The sequence below is a fragment of the Ranitomeya imitator genome, chromosome 4 (genome assembly GCF_032444005.1).
Source record: "Ranitomeya imitator isolate aRanImi1 chromosome 4, aRanImi1.pri, whole genome shotgun sequence".
Classification (NCBI taxonomy): Eukaryota; Metazoa; Chordata; class Amphibia; order Anura; family Dendrobatidae; genus Ranitomeya; species Ranitomeya imitator.
The window spans coordinates 713,375,034-713,390,929 of record NC_091285.1 but is presented as its reverse complement, the minus strand read 5'-3'; positions in this window follow the sequence as shown (position 1 = coordinate 713,390,929).

The window sequence follows — 15,896 nt, the reverse complement described above, 5'->3', positions numbered from 1 at the left end:
ACACCCCATACCCATTTTGTAGGCCTAATGCAGCGTAGTTTCCAACAACTAATAATCGAGAGCATGAAGATCGAAGCAATGGAGAGGAAACCTGGGGAACACCTTGGAGTGTAACACACCATCTCTCTACACCCCATACCCATTTTGTAGGCCTAATGCAGCGTAGTTTCCAACAACTACTAAACGAGAGCATGAAGATCGAAGCAATGGAGAGGAAACCTGGGGAACACCTTGGAGTGTAACACACCATCTCTCTACACCCCATACCCATTTTGTAGGCCTAATGCAGTGTAGTTTTCTACAACTACTAAACGAGAGTCGGAAGACCGAAGCAATGTGGACGAAACCTGGGGAACACCTTGGGGCGGCAGACACCGTTAGTAGGCCCTACCAAAGTTGTACCCCCAATGCAGTTTTAAAATTCCTAGAGGCTGAAAACAAGACTATTGACGCTCAGCTTTTTTCGAAGGAACACAGCTGAATTGAGTGGTGCAGACAGACACAGGTAGTAGGCCTTAAACCAAAAAAGTGGCTAACTGCAGCTTAAAAAAGTTACAGGGGTACACAGGCAGCATTGCTCTGGGCAGTGGAGGACAATTTCAATAGTGGACCGCAGACAGACTTTGTACGCCTACTATTAAAAAAATGATGCTCTATGCAATTAAAAATAGGTTGCAGGGGTCCACGGGCAGCAGTGGTGTGGTCAGTGGACGAGTATTGGAAGGAGGGACCGCAGACAGGCGTAGTAGGCCTAACATAACAAAATTAGGCTGTAGGCACTTTAAAAATGGTTCCAGGGGTACACGGGCAGCAGTGGTGTGGTCAGCGGAGGAAAATTTGAATTAGGGACTGCAGACAGACTTTGTAGGCTGTCCCCTGTGGACCATGCATCCAACACATTAACCCAGTGCGCCGTAATGGACACGTAATTTTTTGTGGACATGCCTACTAGTCCATGCGTCTCTTGTCAGGTGCACCTTTCTACTGTTTGATTGCCTGAGTGCTATGACAATGCAGACTTTTTCATGCCGGTGGAGGGCTGGGATGGCTTTTCTCGCAAAAGAAATGTCGACTGGGTAGCTTGAACCGTTGCACAGCGTAGTTCATCTGGGCTTTCTAAATATAAAACAAAGAAAAAAAGGAGGCTCCATGCACTTTCAGCTGGGTTCCAGGGGTACACGGCCAGCATTGGTCTGGTCAGTGGAGAGCTATTGGAAGGAAGGACCGCAGACAGGCTTCAAAGGCCTAACATAAAAAAATTGGGCTGTAGGCACTTTATAATTGGTTCCAGGGGTACATGGGCAGCAGTGGCCTGGTCAGTGTAGTAGTAGTAGAAAGAACGGACCGCAGACAGGCATCGAAGGCCTAAAATAAATAAATTGGGCTGGCTGTAGGCAATTTAAAATTGGTTCCAGGGGAACACGGGCAGCAGTGGTCTGGTCAGTGGAGGCCTAGTGGAAGGAGTGACCGCAGACAGGCATCGAAGGCCTAACATAATAACAGATGGCTGTAGGCAATTTAAAATTGGTTCCAGGGGAACACGGGCAGCAGTGGCCTGGTCAGTGTAGTAGTAGTAGAAAGAACGGACCGCAGATAGGCTTCGAAGGCCTAACATAAAAAAATTGGGCTGGCTGTAGGCAATTTAAAATTGGTTCCAGGGGAACACGGGCAGCAGTGGTCTGGTCAGTGGAGGCCTAGTGGAAGGAGTGACCGCAGACAGGCATCGAAGGCCTAACATAATAACAGATGGCTGTAGGCAATTTTAAATTGGTTCCAGGGGAACACGGGCAGCAGTGGCCTGGTCAGTGTAGTAGTAGTAGAAAGAACAGACCGCAGACAGGCTTCGAAGGCCTAACATAAAAAAATTGGGCTGTAGGCACTTTATAATTGGTTCCAGGGGTACACAGGCAGCAGTGGTGTGGTCAGTGGAGGCCTAGTGGAAGGAGTGACCGCAGACAGGCATCGAAGGCCTAACATAATAACAGATGGCTGTAGGCAATTTAAAATTGGTTCCAGGGGAACACGGGCAGCAGTGGCCTGGTCAGTGTAGTAGTAGTAGAAAGAAAGGACCGCAGACAGGCTTCGAAGGCCTAACATAAAAAAATTGGGCTGGCTGTAGGCAATTTAAAATTGGTTCCAGGGGATCACGGGCAGCAGTGGTCTGGTCAGTGGAGGCCTAGTGGAAGGAGTGACCGCAGACAGGCATTGAAGGCCTAACATAATAACAGATGGCTGTAGGCAATTTAAAATTGGTTCCAGGGGAACACGGGCAGCAGTGGCCTGGTCAGTGTAGTAGTAGTAGAAAGAACGGACCGCAGACAGGCTTCGAAGGCCTAACATAAAAAAATTGGGCTGGCTGTAGGCAATTTAAAATTGGTTCCAGGGGATCACGGGCAGCAGTGGTCTGGTCAGTGGAGGCCTAGTGGAAGGAGTGACCGCAGACAGGCATCGAAGGCCTAACATAATAACATATGGCTGTAGGCAATTTAAAATTGGTTCCAGGAGAACACGGGCAGCAGTGGTGTGGTCAGTGGAGGCCTAGTGGAAGGAGTGACCGCAGACAGGCATCAAAGGCCTAACATAATAACATATGGCTGTAGGCAATTTTAAATTGGTTCCAGGTGAACACGGCCAGCAGTGGCCTGGTCAGCGGAGGATGATTGTAATGAGTGTTTCTGCCAGTTAGTAGTCCAAAACAATACATAAATGTGAATGTCTCACATTAAAATCCAGCGAAAACACTAAAGGGTGCAATCTTTAGGTACAGGGGTGGGATCCTCTGCGTTGTTTCTGACCTACTAATTTGGCGCAAAGTTTTTACTTGGGTAAATAGAGGACACTGCCCCTGACTATGTTAAGTACCATTATACATGTCAACACAATGGTATTGTCAGTGGCAGGAATGGAAGAATGTCAGCGCATAGTGGAAACATTGGTGGAAGTGTGAGAGATAATTGTGGAAGTGGCAGAGCAATGTTTGACCTGGGGGTGGGTGAATTCTCTTGTGGATGACGGTACAGGCCCAGGGCCCCTCATGTTACAACAGTGTGTCTGACGTTGGGTGCGCACCACCACCGCCAGAGACACTTTATTGTACTATGAGGGACCCAGTGGCAGTGCCGTCGACCAAAAGCGGGCACACCCACCTCTTCAGACAAACAGCACTCTCACGGGTGCTTGCGCCAAGTCGCGATACCAGGTCCCCGTGTGGGGAGTTTGGCCAATTAGGGAGGTGTAAACATGTTGTATGCTGGACAATCAGCTGCAGCAAATTAGACATTCGAAAAGTAATTCACAGTAGTCCACAGGCAAGAGCTTTTCGTAGGAAAGCTAGGTGTCTGCCGGGCAAGGTGGGGCAAAAGAATTCGAAATCCAGTTGTGGTTCATTTTAATGAATGTTAGATCATCAACATTTTGGGTAGCCAGACGAGTCCTTTTTTCAGTTAATATTGAACCTGCAGCACTGAATACTCTTTCTGATAGGACACTAGCTGCCGGGCAAGCAAGCTCCTGCAATGCATATTCTGCCAATTCTGGCCAGATGTCTAATTTTGATGCCCAGTAATCAAATGGGAATGACGGTTGAGGGAGAACATCGATAAGGGATGAAAAATAGTTTGTAACCATACTGGACAAATGTTGTCTCCTGTCACTTTCAATTGATGCTGCAGTACTTGTCCTGTCTGCGGTCATAGCAAAATCACTCCACAACCTGGTCAGAAAACCCCTCTGTCCAACGCCACTTCTGATTTCTGCACCCCTAACACTCCTGGTCTGCTGCCCCCTGGAGCTCGTGTGAGAACGATCACGGGCGCTGTGTGCTGGGAATGCCTGAAGCAAACGGTCAACAAGAGTTGATTGTTTGGTTGCTAATATTAGTTCCAAGTTCTCATGTGGCATAATATTTTGCAATTTGTCTTTATAGCGAGGATCAAGGAGGCAGGCCAACCTGTAATCATCATCGTTCATCATTTTAGTAATGCATGTGTCCCTTTTGAGGATACGTAAGGCATAATCCGCCATATGGGCCAAAGTTCCAGTTGTCAAATCTGCGGTTGTGATTGGTTGAGGGGCAGTTTCAGGCAAATCTACGTCATTTGTGTCCCTCAAAAAACCAGAACCCGGCCTTGCCACGCAACCAATTTCCAGTGCCCCCGGGAAAGCTTCCTCATTAAAAATATACTCATCCCCATCATCCTCCTCGTCCTCCACCTCCTCTTCGCCCGCTACCTCGTCCTGTACACTGCCCTGACCAGACAAAGGCTGACTGTCGTCAAGGCTTTCCTCTTCCTCTGGTGCAGACGCCTGATCCTTTATGTGCGTCAAACTTTGCATCAGCAGACGCATTAGGGGGATGCTCATGCTTATTATGGCGTTGTCTGCACTAACCAGCCGTGTGCATTCCTCAAAACACTGAAGGACTTGACACATGTCTTGTATCTTCGACCACTGCACACCTGACAACTCCATGTCTGCCATCCTACTGCCTGCCCGTGTATGTGTATCCTCCCACAAAAACATAACAGCCCGCCTCTGTTGGCACAGTCTCTGAAGCATGTGCAATGTTGAGTTCCACCTTGTTGCAACGTCTATGATTAGGAGATGCTGGGGAAGGTTCAAAGAACGCTGATAGGTCTGCATATGGCTGGAGTGTACAGGCGAACGGCGGATATGTGAGCAAAGTCCACGCACTTTGAGGAGCAGGTCGGAGAACCCAGGATAAGTTTTCAATAAGCACTGCACCACCAGGTTTAAGGTGTGAGCCAGGCAAGGAATGTGTTTCAGTTGGGAAAGGGAGATGGCAGCCATGAAATTCCTTCCGTTATCACTCACTACCTTGCCTGCCTCAAGATCTACTGTGCCCAGCCACGACTGCGTTTCTTGTTGCAAGAACTCGGACAGAACTTCCGCGGTGTGTCTGTTGTCGCCCAAACACTTCATAGCCAATACAGCCTGCTGACGCTTGCCAGTAGCTGGCCCATAATGGGACAACTGGTGTGCAACAGTGTCAGCTGCCGATGGAGTGGTTGGCCGACTGCGGTCTGTGGAAGAGCTGTCGCGTCTGCAGGAGGACGAGGAGGAGGGTGTGCGAACGCCTACAGCCAACTGTTTCCTAGACCGTGGGCTAGGCACAACTGTCCCGAAATTGATGTCCCCTGTGGACCCTGCATCCACCACATTCACCCAGTGTGCCGTGATGGACACGTAACGTCCCTGGCCATGCCTACTGGTCCATGCATCTGTAGTCAGGTGCACCTTTGTACTCACAGATTGCCTGAGTGCATGGACGATGCACTGTTTAACATGCTGGTGCAGGGCTGGGATGGCTTTTCTGGAAAAAAAGTATCGACTGGGTAGCTCGTAGGGTGGTTCAGCGTACTCCATCAGGGCTTTGAAAGCTTCACTTTCAACTAACCGGTAGGGCATCATCTCTAACGAGATTAGTCTAGCTATGTGGGCGTTAAAACCCTGTGTACGCGGATGCGAGGATAAGTACTTCCTTTTTCTAACCAGAGTCTCATGTAGGGTGAGCTGGACTGGAGAGCTGGAGATCGTGGAACTAGCGGGGGTGCCGGTGGACATGGCAGACTGAGAGACGGTTGGAGACGGTATTGTTTCCGCCGGTGCCCTAGATGCAATATTTCCTCCTACAAAACTGGTGATTCCCTGACCCTGACTGCTTTTGGCTGGCAAAGAAACCTGCACAGATACTGCCGGTGGTGCGGAAAATGGTGGCCTTACAGTGACGGAAGGGATGTTGCGTTGCTGACTAGCTTCATTGGCCGAGGGTGCTACAACCTTAAGGGACGTTTGGTAGTTAGTCCAGGCTTGAAAATGCATGGTGGTTAAATGTCTATGCATGCAACTTGTATTGAGACTTTTCAGATTCTGACCTCTGCTTAAGCTAGTTGAACATTTTTTACAGATGACTTTGCGCTGATCAATTGGATGTTGTTTAAAAAAATGCCAGACCGCACTCTTCCTAGCATCGGATCCCTTTTCAGGGATTGCAGACTGAGCTTTAACCGGATGGCCACGCTGTCCTCCAACAGGTTTTGGCTTTGACACGCGTTTTGTGCCAGATACGGGCCCGGCAGATGGAACCTGTTGCGATGTTGATGCCTGCTGCGGCCCCTCCTCCACCTCCGCTTCTGAACTACTGCCGCCTGCACCCTGTTCCCCCAATGGCTGCCAATCGGGGTCAACAACTGGGTCATCTATTACCTCCTCTTCTAGCTCGTGTGCAACTTCGTCTGTGTCACCGTGTCGGTCGGTGGTATAGCGTTCGTGACGTGGCAACATAGTCTCATCAGGGTCTGATTGTGGATCAGTACCCTGAGAGGGCAATGTTGTGGTCTGAGTCAAAGGACCAGCATAGTAGTCTGGCTGTGGCTGTGCATCAGTGCACTCCATGTCAGAATCTACTTGTAATGGGCATGGCCTGTTAACTGCTTCACTTTCTAAGCCAGGGACGGTATGTGTAAAGAGCTCCATGGAGTAACCCGTTGTGTCGCCTGCTGCATCCTTCTCTCTTGTTGTTGTTTTTGCTGAAGAGGACAAGGAAGCGACTTGTCCCTGACCGTGAACATCCACAAGGGACGCGCTGCTTGTACATTTACCAGTTTCAGGAGAGGAGGCAAAAGAGCTAGAGGCTGAGTCTGCAAGGTAAGCCAAAACTTGCTCTTGCTGCTCCGGCTTTAAAAGCGGTTTTCCTACTCCCAGAAAAGAGAGCGTTCGTGGCCTTGTGTAGCCAGACGACGAACCTGGCTCCACAGCTCCAGACTTAGGTGGAATATTTTTTTTCCCACGACCACCTGATGCTCCACTACCACTACCATCATTACCAGCTGACAATGAACGCCCACGGCCACGACCTCTTGCACCAGACTTCCTCATTTTTTTAAAAACTTAACCAAAGTAACTTTATTTGTTGCTGTCAAACAACTTACACGGTGAGCTATAACTTCAGTATGATTTCAATATCCCTTTACAGGTTGGTGAGACCACAAGGAAAATCAGGCACAAAGTTACACACTCTGTTTTCTGTGGCACCAAATCACAGAGATGCCACACACGCAGGACTGTCACTCAAGCACAAATGTCAATATTAATCTCCCACTGTTTTATTTTTTTTTATTTTTTTCAGGGAGACTTTAGAAACAAAATAAAATAAAATGATTTTTTCAGGAAGAATTTAGAAACCAAATAAAATAAAATGATTTTTTCAGGGACAATTTAGAAACCAAAAAAAAAAAAAAAAAAAGGCTTTCTATGGCCCACTGAGTGAGAGATGGCACACACAGGAGTCAGGAGTGGCACACAAGCCCAGAGGCCAATATTTTTCTCCCACTGATTGATGTAGTGATTTTTTCAGGTAGATTTTAGAACCCAAATCAAGCAAAAAAATAAATAGGCTTTCTATGGCCCACTGAGTGAGAGATGGCACAGACAGGGATGGCACTCTAGCAGAAATGCCAATCTTAATCTCCCACAAAAAAAAAAAAAAAAACAGGGAGTGTCCTACAATTACTATCTCCCTGCAGTAATCTCAGCCAGGTATGGCAGGCAGCAATAAGGAGTGGACTGATGCACAAATTAAATAAAAAGTGTGGACAAACAAACAAGATAGCTGTGCAGAAAGGAAGGAACAAGAGGATTTGTGCTTTGAAAAAAGCAGTTGGTTTGCACAGCGGCGTACACACAGCAATGCAGCTATCAGGGAGCCTTCTAGGGCAGCCCAATGAGCTACAGCGCTGAGGGGGAAAAAACAAAAAATGTAGCTTCCACTGTCCCTGCACACCGAAGGTGGTGTTGGACAGTGGAAATCGCTACAGCACAAGCGGTTTGGGGGTAATGGACCCTGCCTAACACTATCCCTGCTTCTGACGAAGCGGCAGCAACCTTTCCCTAAGCTGAGATCAGCAGCAGTAAGATGGCGGTCGGCGGGAACGCCCCTTTATAGCCCCTGTGACGCCGCAGACAGCAAGCCAATCACTGCAATGCCCTTCTCTAAGATGGTGGGGACCAGGACCTATGTCATCACGCTGCCCACACTCTGCGTTTACCTTCATTGGCTGAGAAATGGCGCTTTTCGCGTAATTGAAACGCGACTTTGGCGCGAAAGTCGCGTACCGCATGGCCGACCATGCACAGGGGTCGGATCGGGTTTCATGAAACCCAACTTTGCCAAAAGTCGGCGACTTTTGAAAATGAACGACCCGTTTCGCTCAACCCTAGTGGGAGTATCTCATCCCACCAACTCATCTTTTATACGAGGAGACAGTCCTCGCCAAAAAGCCCCCACCAAAGCTTCATTGTTCCAACCCAAATCTGAGGAGAGCATGCGGAACCGAATGGCATATTGACCTACAGTACTAGTACCCTGGTGAAGGTCGAAGAGGGATTCAGTCGTAGAAACTAGATGCCCGGGTTCATCGAATACCTTATGAAAGGTATCCAGGAATGGAGTGAGTTGAGAGACTGGAGGGTCGTCACGTTCCCAGAGGGGATTAACCCAAGCCAATGCCTCTCCTTCCAAATGGGAGACCACAAAAGCCACCTTAGCACGGTCAGTAGGATATAGCAGTGGTGACAGTTCAAAATGTAGTTGGCACTGGTTGAGAAACCCACGGCACAACTTAGGATCCCCACTATAGCGCGGAAGTCTGGCCAAACGGGGCGAGGAATGCGAAGGAGGTGCTTGGAAGGGAGCGGAGGCGGAGGTTTGGAGAGAGAGAAGCCGGTTATCCACCGAGGCCATGAAATTCAAAATATGAGACTGAGTGTCTCTTGCTGGGCAAGCTCCTGCTGGGGAGCAGACAACTGGGCAGCGTTACCAGGATCGGTGGTCTGTAAGGACGAGAGACGGGAGTCCATATTCTTAAAAAAGGACATAATCCTGGTCTGATTTTCTTGTAAGAAAAGTAGCTCCTTTTGGGTAGCGGAAACACCAGCAGGGTCCAAGGCCTTGTGATACTGTAAGAATCGGGCTGCACTCAGATGTCGTCCAGTAACTACTACTACTGTGACTAGTGTGACGATGACAGAGACGTAAAGGAACGAAGGGGTGTGTAAGAATCGGGCTGCACTCAGATGTCGTCCGAGTGCAGTCCTGTAACTACTACTGTGACTAGTGTGACAATGATGGAGACGTAAAGGAACGAAGGGGTGGACCCACTGGACCGTGACAACGATCCTCCCACGAGCGAGCTGACCAGATGGAACCGCCCCCTATACAGGGAGCGTTAGGGGCAGACCCGCGAGAGACTATCGCCACGGCAGCTGGAAGACAAGGTGATGTAGTAGTACAAGAAAGAAGCACAAATCCGGAGATAACTGAGGACAGGCTGGAGAGAGAAGCAGGGACGGTGCTGAAGAAGCGGACTAGCAAGCAGGACTACGTGGAGATAGACAAAGAAGCACAAGGTCAGGCAAATGAGACGCAGGACAATAGTGCGGCCAAGGTCAGTTGCAAGTACAAATGATCACAAGGCAAGGTTTGGAGGAAGAGGCGGACTAATAAGGCCAGTGCTGTGAGCACTTCCGGGTTGGAGTCCTCCAGGGAAAAGAGAGGAAAAGATAGAGCAGCAGGAAGACTCTCAGAGACGTACGGGCACAGCGCTGAACTGAGCGTGCGCGCGCAGCAGGTGAGAAGCAGAGTCCGGGCGCGCACGCAGATGAGAGGACGCCGGATGGGAACCCGCAGCAAAGGAGGCGCGCCGAGGACAGGTGAGTGCAAGAGGGAGCAGGGAACCGCGGTGGAAGCGAAGATGTAACAGCGTACTGTGCTGCCGAGACTACCCAGGAGAAGCAGTTGGTGGCAGAGGGTAGCGTAGATGATGAGGTCCTCGACCCATCATGGCGTGAGGAACAGGAAGGTGGTGGGAGCAGCTCTGAGGAAGAGATTCCCTGAACGGCTGGGAGAGGGAGGGGGAAGACTGCAGCGCCTGGAGCCTCCACTTTGGCACCCATTAGGAGCATGCCTCTTCCAAAATCCAAAGCGGGCGCTCCCAAGACTTGCAGTGCCTGGTCCTTTTTTGTCACAGTTGCAGATGACATTTTCTTTATCAAATGCAACCTGTGTAGTCAGAAAATCAAACGAGGTAGAAATGTCAGCAACCTCAATACCTCAAACATGTGGACCAAGCACGAGGTGGAGTTACAAAAACACACTGAAGACCCAGGCCAACCTACAGCGGCACCTACCACCTCTTCAGCTCGTGTTGTTGTCTCTTCCTCCAGCTCACACACAGCTGGTTCAGCATCGTCACAGGATCGCCATGCAAGAACCTCTGGCACTGTTGTCCAGAGACCTAGTGTAATTCCACCCACAGCACCACGTTCCCACTCATCCTCACACTCCCTGCCCAGTCTACAGCCATCAGTAGCACAGGTATGGGAGAAAAGGCGGCCATTCTCAGCCAACCACCCCCGAGCACAGGCTCTGAATGCAGGCATTGCCAAACTTCTGTCCCTGGAAATGCTCTCATTCAGGCTGGTGGAGACTGACAGCTTCCGTAAGTTGATGGCATTGGTAGTCCCACAATACAATGTGCCCAGCCGCTTTTATTTCAGCAGGCAAGCCGTCCCTGCCCTGCAAAAGCATGTGGAGGCAAACATCAAACATGCGCTACTAAACGCCGTTAGTAGCAAGGTCCACCTCACCACCGATGCGTGGACCAGTCACCATGAATAGGCACGATACCTTTCCCTCACTGCCCATTGGGTCAATGTTGTGGAGCCGGGTACAGACATGGCGAGTGGCGCTGTACGTGTACTGCCAACAGCAAGGATTGCAGGAATCCAGTCTGTGCACATTGACTCCTCCTCATACTCCAGTTCCTCAGAATCATCGCTGCAGGAGCCATCACGGTCTACCTCCACCTTGACCCATGAACGCTTACCTGTTATGACCGATATGAGCACAGCTGTGGCCAAACGTCAACAGGCCGTACTTAAATTAATTTCTTTGGGGAATCGAAGCCACACAGCGCAGGAGCTCTGGAATGCCATCAATTCTGAGAGCGACAAGTGGTTTGCACCAGCGAATCTCCAGACAGGCATGGTAGTGTGTGACAATGGCCGAAATCTGGTGGCAGCTTTGGCCCTTGGCAACCTCTCTCATATCCCATGTCTGGCACATGTGCTCAACTTGGTTGTGCAGAGTTTTCTGAGGGACTATCTGGATCTTAATGCCGTGCTGCACAAGGTCCGCCTTGAGTGTGCTCACTTGCGGCGTTCCAGCATGGCCAGATCGCGCATTGCAACTCTGCAGCGCCGATTCTGTCTTCCGGAACATCGCACCATTTGTGACCTCCCCACCAGGTGGAATTCCACGTTACATATGTTGGAGCGGTTGTGTGAGTAGCAGCCAGCAGTAATGGAGTACCAGCTGCACAAAAAAGTCGCAGTGCACGCCGTTCAGACTTCACAACCACTGAGTGGGCCACTATGAAGGCCATCTGCCAGGTTTTGCGGGTCTTTGATGAATCCATGCGGATGGCAAGTGCAGATGATGCACTAGTCAGCATGACTGTCCCCCTTATCTGCCTGCTTGAAAGAACCCTGCAAGCGCTAAGGGATGAGGTGTTAGAAGAGGTTAAGGATGAGGAGTCAGAAATGCCATCGGCTTCTGGACAATCTGCGCGACGTGGTTCCTCACAAAGGAGTAGGCAGGGGACCTTTGGTGAGGAGGATGAGGCGGAGTCAATGGAGGAGGAAGACATCTTTCCAGAGGAGGGAGTTACACAATTCTCCAGTAGTCAGTATGTAGAGCGAGGGTGGGATGATGCAGAGCAGGCAGACATCACGCCTCAAGCAGGGGGCAGCGTTTCTTGGCCAGTTGGCAGTCTGCAGTACATGGTTGATTTCATGCTGCAGTGCCTGAGAAACAACCGCGGCATCGCCCACATTCTTACCACAGCTGATTATTGGGTGTACACCCTCCTCGACCCGCGCTACAGGGACAATTTGCAAACCCTCATACCACCGTTGCAGCGGGAGCGTAAAATGCGGCTGTACCAAGACACACTGGTGCAGTCCATCATCTTCTCCAGTCAAATCGAGAGAAGTGCTGCGCCTGCTACTGCTTTACAAAGCAGCTCTGTGCATAGAGGCAGTGGAGGAATCTATGCACAAAGAGGTAGCAGGAGCAGTGGCCCAGCACAAGCCAAGAACAGTCTGTTCCAACAGTGGCAAAGTTTTGTGTGCCCGCCACAAATGTCTACACCATCACTGACGGTGACGGATCCAGTCAGCAGGAGGCCACGTTTCCATCAGATGGTGACAGACTACATGTCTTGCCCTCTCAGCGTACTCCCAGACGGATCTTCCCCCTTCAAGTTTTGGGTCTCTAAGCTGGATACATGGCCAGAGCTTAGCCAGTATGCATTGGAGGTGCTGGCTTGCCCTGCTGCCAGTGTATTATCGGAACGCGTCTTTAGTGCTGCAGGTGGTCTACTAACAGACCGTCGCATGCGACTATCATCCGATAACGTTGACTGGCTTACTTTTTTGAAAATGAACAAGGCCTGGATCTCACAGGAATTTGCCACTCCTCTTACCGATTAAATAATTGGTTGCCAACACTATCCAGGTATTCAGCTGTGTTCATGTTTCAACCACCTGAACTTTAATCCCTGGGCTCCAACACCGCCAGTTGCTGCCCAGAAGTGCCGGCTGCACAGACAACACATGACCCAGTGTTATTGGGTTTCAGTAACGTCCGCTGATCCCCTGCTGTGTATCCGTCAACCTGTACAGCGACCGCCATGCTGGCACTACAACAGCAATTAAAGGGAACCTGTCCCCCCAGGCGTCTGTAACTGAAAGAGCCACCTTGTGTAGCACAAATGCTGCACAAGGAACAGGTGGCTCATTTAGTTCTGCTTCTTGCACATGCTGCACTTAACACTTATAAAATATGTGTCCCCTCATAGCGTGACACCGTCGTGGGACTTTCCTTTGCTATGAGACGTAGAACAGCCGGCATTCATACCCCCATGGTGCCGAGTGCCGCCTCCTCAGCGTTGTTTGCATCTGTCCCGGAGTCTGCGCTGTTATGTTTAACCTTGGGCATGCACAGTTAGCGCAGCCCATCTTCTGCCATCATTTGATGTCATGCTGACTGTGCCTGTGCAGGCGCGCTGCCAGAGATCACGCCCTGCAGTGTCTTTTGATTTTGTCACATAGTGGGGCTGGGATTCCTGGGCATGCACAGTGCATATCTTCGCCTCTCCCTCTTCTCCCTCCGCCTTCTACAGACAGTGTGGCATCAGCTGATCCCAATTCACATGCCACGGCCGTGACGCCGCACACTCTGAAGAAGGCTGATGGAGAGTAGTGAGAGGCGAAGATGTGCACTGCGCATGCCCAGGAATCCCAGCCCTGCAGTGGGACTAAATCAGAAGACACTGCGAGCCGATTTCTCGGGCGGTGCGGCCGCACAGGCACAGTTAGCATGACACCAAATGATGTAAGAAGACGGGCAGCTCTATCTGCATGGCCAGGGTTTAACATAACAGCACGGGCTCCGTGACAGATTCAAGCAACGCTGATGAGGTGGCACCCGGCGCCATGGGGATTTGAATTGCCAGCTGTGCTGCATCTCATCACGATCGAAAGTACCACCTGTGGGGCGGTATCACGGTATCAGGGGACACATTTTATAAGTGTTTAGTTCACCGTGTGCAAGGAGCATAATTAAAAAGAACCACCTTGTCCTTGTGCACCATTAGTGCTGAACAAGTTGGCTCTTTCAGTTGCTAACACATGGGGGGGTTAAAGGTGTCAGGTCGCCGTTATCACCGCTGCAGCCCCTGCTGTCCGCTCTTACCGCTCCTCGGCGTCCCGGCGCGCTCCTGTTCCTTCTCCAGCGCCGCCTCCTCTGCTCGCTCTCCCGGCTCCTGCTTCCTGTCGGGCGCGCGCGCACTAGGGTTTCCTGCGCACGCGCACTCTGCCTTCTTTTCCTTCCCTGCTCCGGTCAGCACAGTGTCTCACGCTAGCAGCGCTCCTGCACGTCCACAGCGCCTTCTACTGGCAGCTCATGAATGCGCACTCTGCTTTTTTCCTTTGGACGCTCTTTCCCCTGCTCTCTGTGGTCCTGGAGGTCCATGACCCGGAAGTTATGCTGCCACTCTGCATTTGAGGCCGCCTCTTCCTTTTGGCTGTGCCTGTCAGTCATTTGTTTTCTGGCAAATGCTTCTGGCTCTCTCGCTTCCTAGCGTACCTTACGTTCTCTTTGCTGCTTGTCTCTGACTTTTCGTTTCTGTGTATTTTCATTAACTGTCTCCGTGTTTCCCTTGCAGCTCCAGTTCTCCTGTACCTTCGTTTCTTCCCGGTGTTCCAGATCCTCTGCCTAGTCCGTCCACCATCGTCTCCTGCGCTTCCGTGGTCTCGCGTCTCCATCCTGTCTTCCGGTTTGTCCTTCCATTCTCTGTCTGTCTTGTCAGGTTCCCGTTACCCGCTCCTCTTCTCCTTCTTCGTTTTCTTTTCCGTCATCCCTGCCCTGACCTTTTTCCTTTCCCTGTACTTTGGTACCGGCTGCCGTTCAGTAGTCTCCCCTGGGCCTCCTCCTAACGCTCCCTGTATAGGGGGCGGTCCACCTGGTCCACTCGTCCTGGGGAGGTTCGCTGTTTCGGTCCAGTGGGTCCACTTATCTCGCTTTCCTGGTCCCTAAGCGTAACAGTACAGACAGGCCATGGATCCCGCTGGTACCTCTGTTTCCACCCAAAAGGAACTCTTGTTTTTACGGGAGAACCAAAGCCGGATTATGGGTTTTCTTAAATCTATGGAGTCCCGTTTAGCTGCTCTTCAACCCTCCGACCCGGGGAGCGCTACCCAGCTGGCTAGTCTCCAGCAAGAGCTCGCCCAGCAACATGATACCCAGGGCCACATACTGAGTTACATGGCTTCTGTGGATAATCGTCTGCTCACCCTTCAAACTGCCGCCTCGGCCCCTGCCCAGGCTCCGGCTTCGCACCCTCCTCCTCGTCTGGCTAGGCCGCCGCGATACGCTGGAGATCCTAAATTGTGTCGAGGTTTCCTTAACCAATGCCAGATGCACTTTGAACTTCTGCCACAACAATACCCCACTGACCGAGCTAAGGTGGCCTTTATTGTGTCTCACTTGGAGGGTGTGGCTCTGGCCTGGGTTAACCCCTTATGGGAACGTGATGATCCTCTCGTCTCCCAACTCTCTTCTTTTCTGGAGACCTTTCGTAAGGTCTTCGATGAGCCGAGACGGTTGGCTTCTACTACCGAGTCTCTTTTTAGTCTCCGCCAGGGTACCCTTTCTGTTGGCCAGTACGCCATTCAATTTCGTACCTTGTCGTCCGAGCTGGGCTGGAACAATGAGACTTTGGTTGGGGCCTTCTGGCGCAGTCTGTCTGGTCAAATTAAGGACGAGTTGGCGGGTAGAGACACTCCTACAACTCTGGAGGATCTGATTTCCCTGGCGACCCGCATTGACTTGCGTTTTCAGGAACATCTCCGTGAATCAGCCAGGGAGACGAGACCGTCTCGTCCAGTCCCATCTTCTCGCAGTCCTCCTCAAGTCTCTCCTTCTGTGGTATCTGCTCCTGAACCTATGCAGGTGGACCGTATCAAGCCGGAGGAGCAGCGTCGTAAGGAGAGACTGGCACAGGGTCTCTGCTTCTACTGTGGCAGTGCCTCCCATCTTCTGCGTTCCTGTCCGGTGAGGCCGGGAAACGCCTCCGCCTAGGTCAGGTAAGGGAGGCTTACCTGGGTGATAGTGATTCCTCTCTACCTTTTACTCTTTCAGTTCAGTTGCATATCGGTTCTGCTCGCTTTTCTGAAGTAGCGTATGTTGATTCTGGAGCGGCTGGAAATTTTATTCAACTCGAGGCGGTCAGTAGGTTTCAAATTCCTGTCAGATC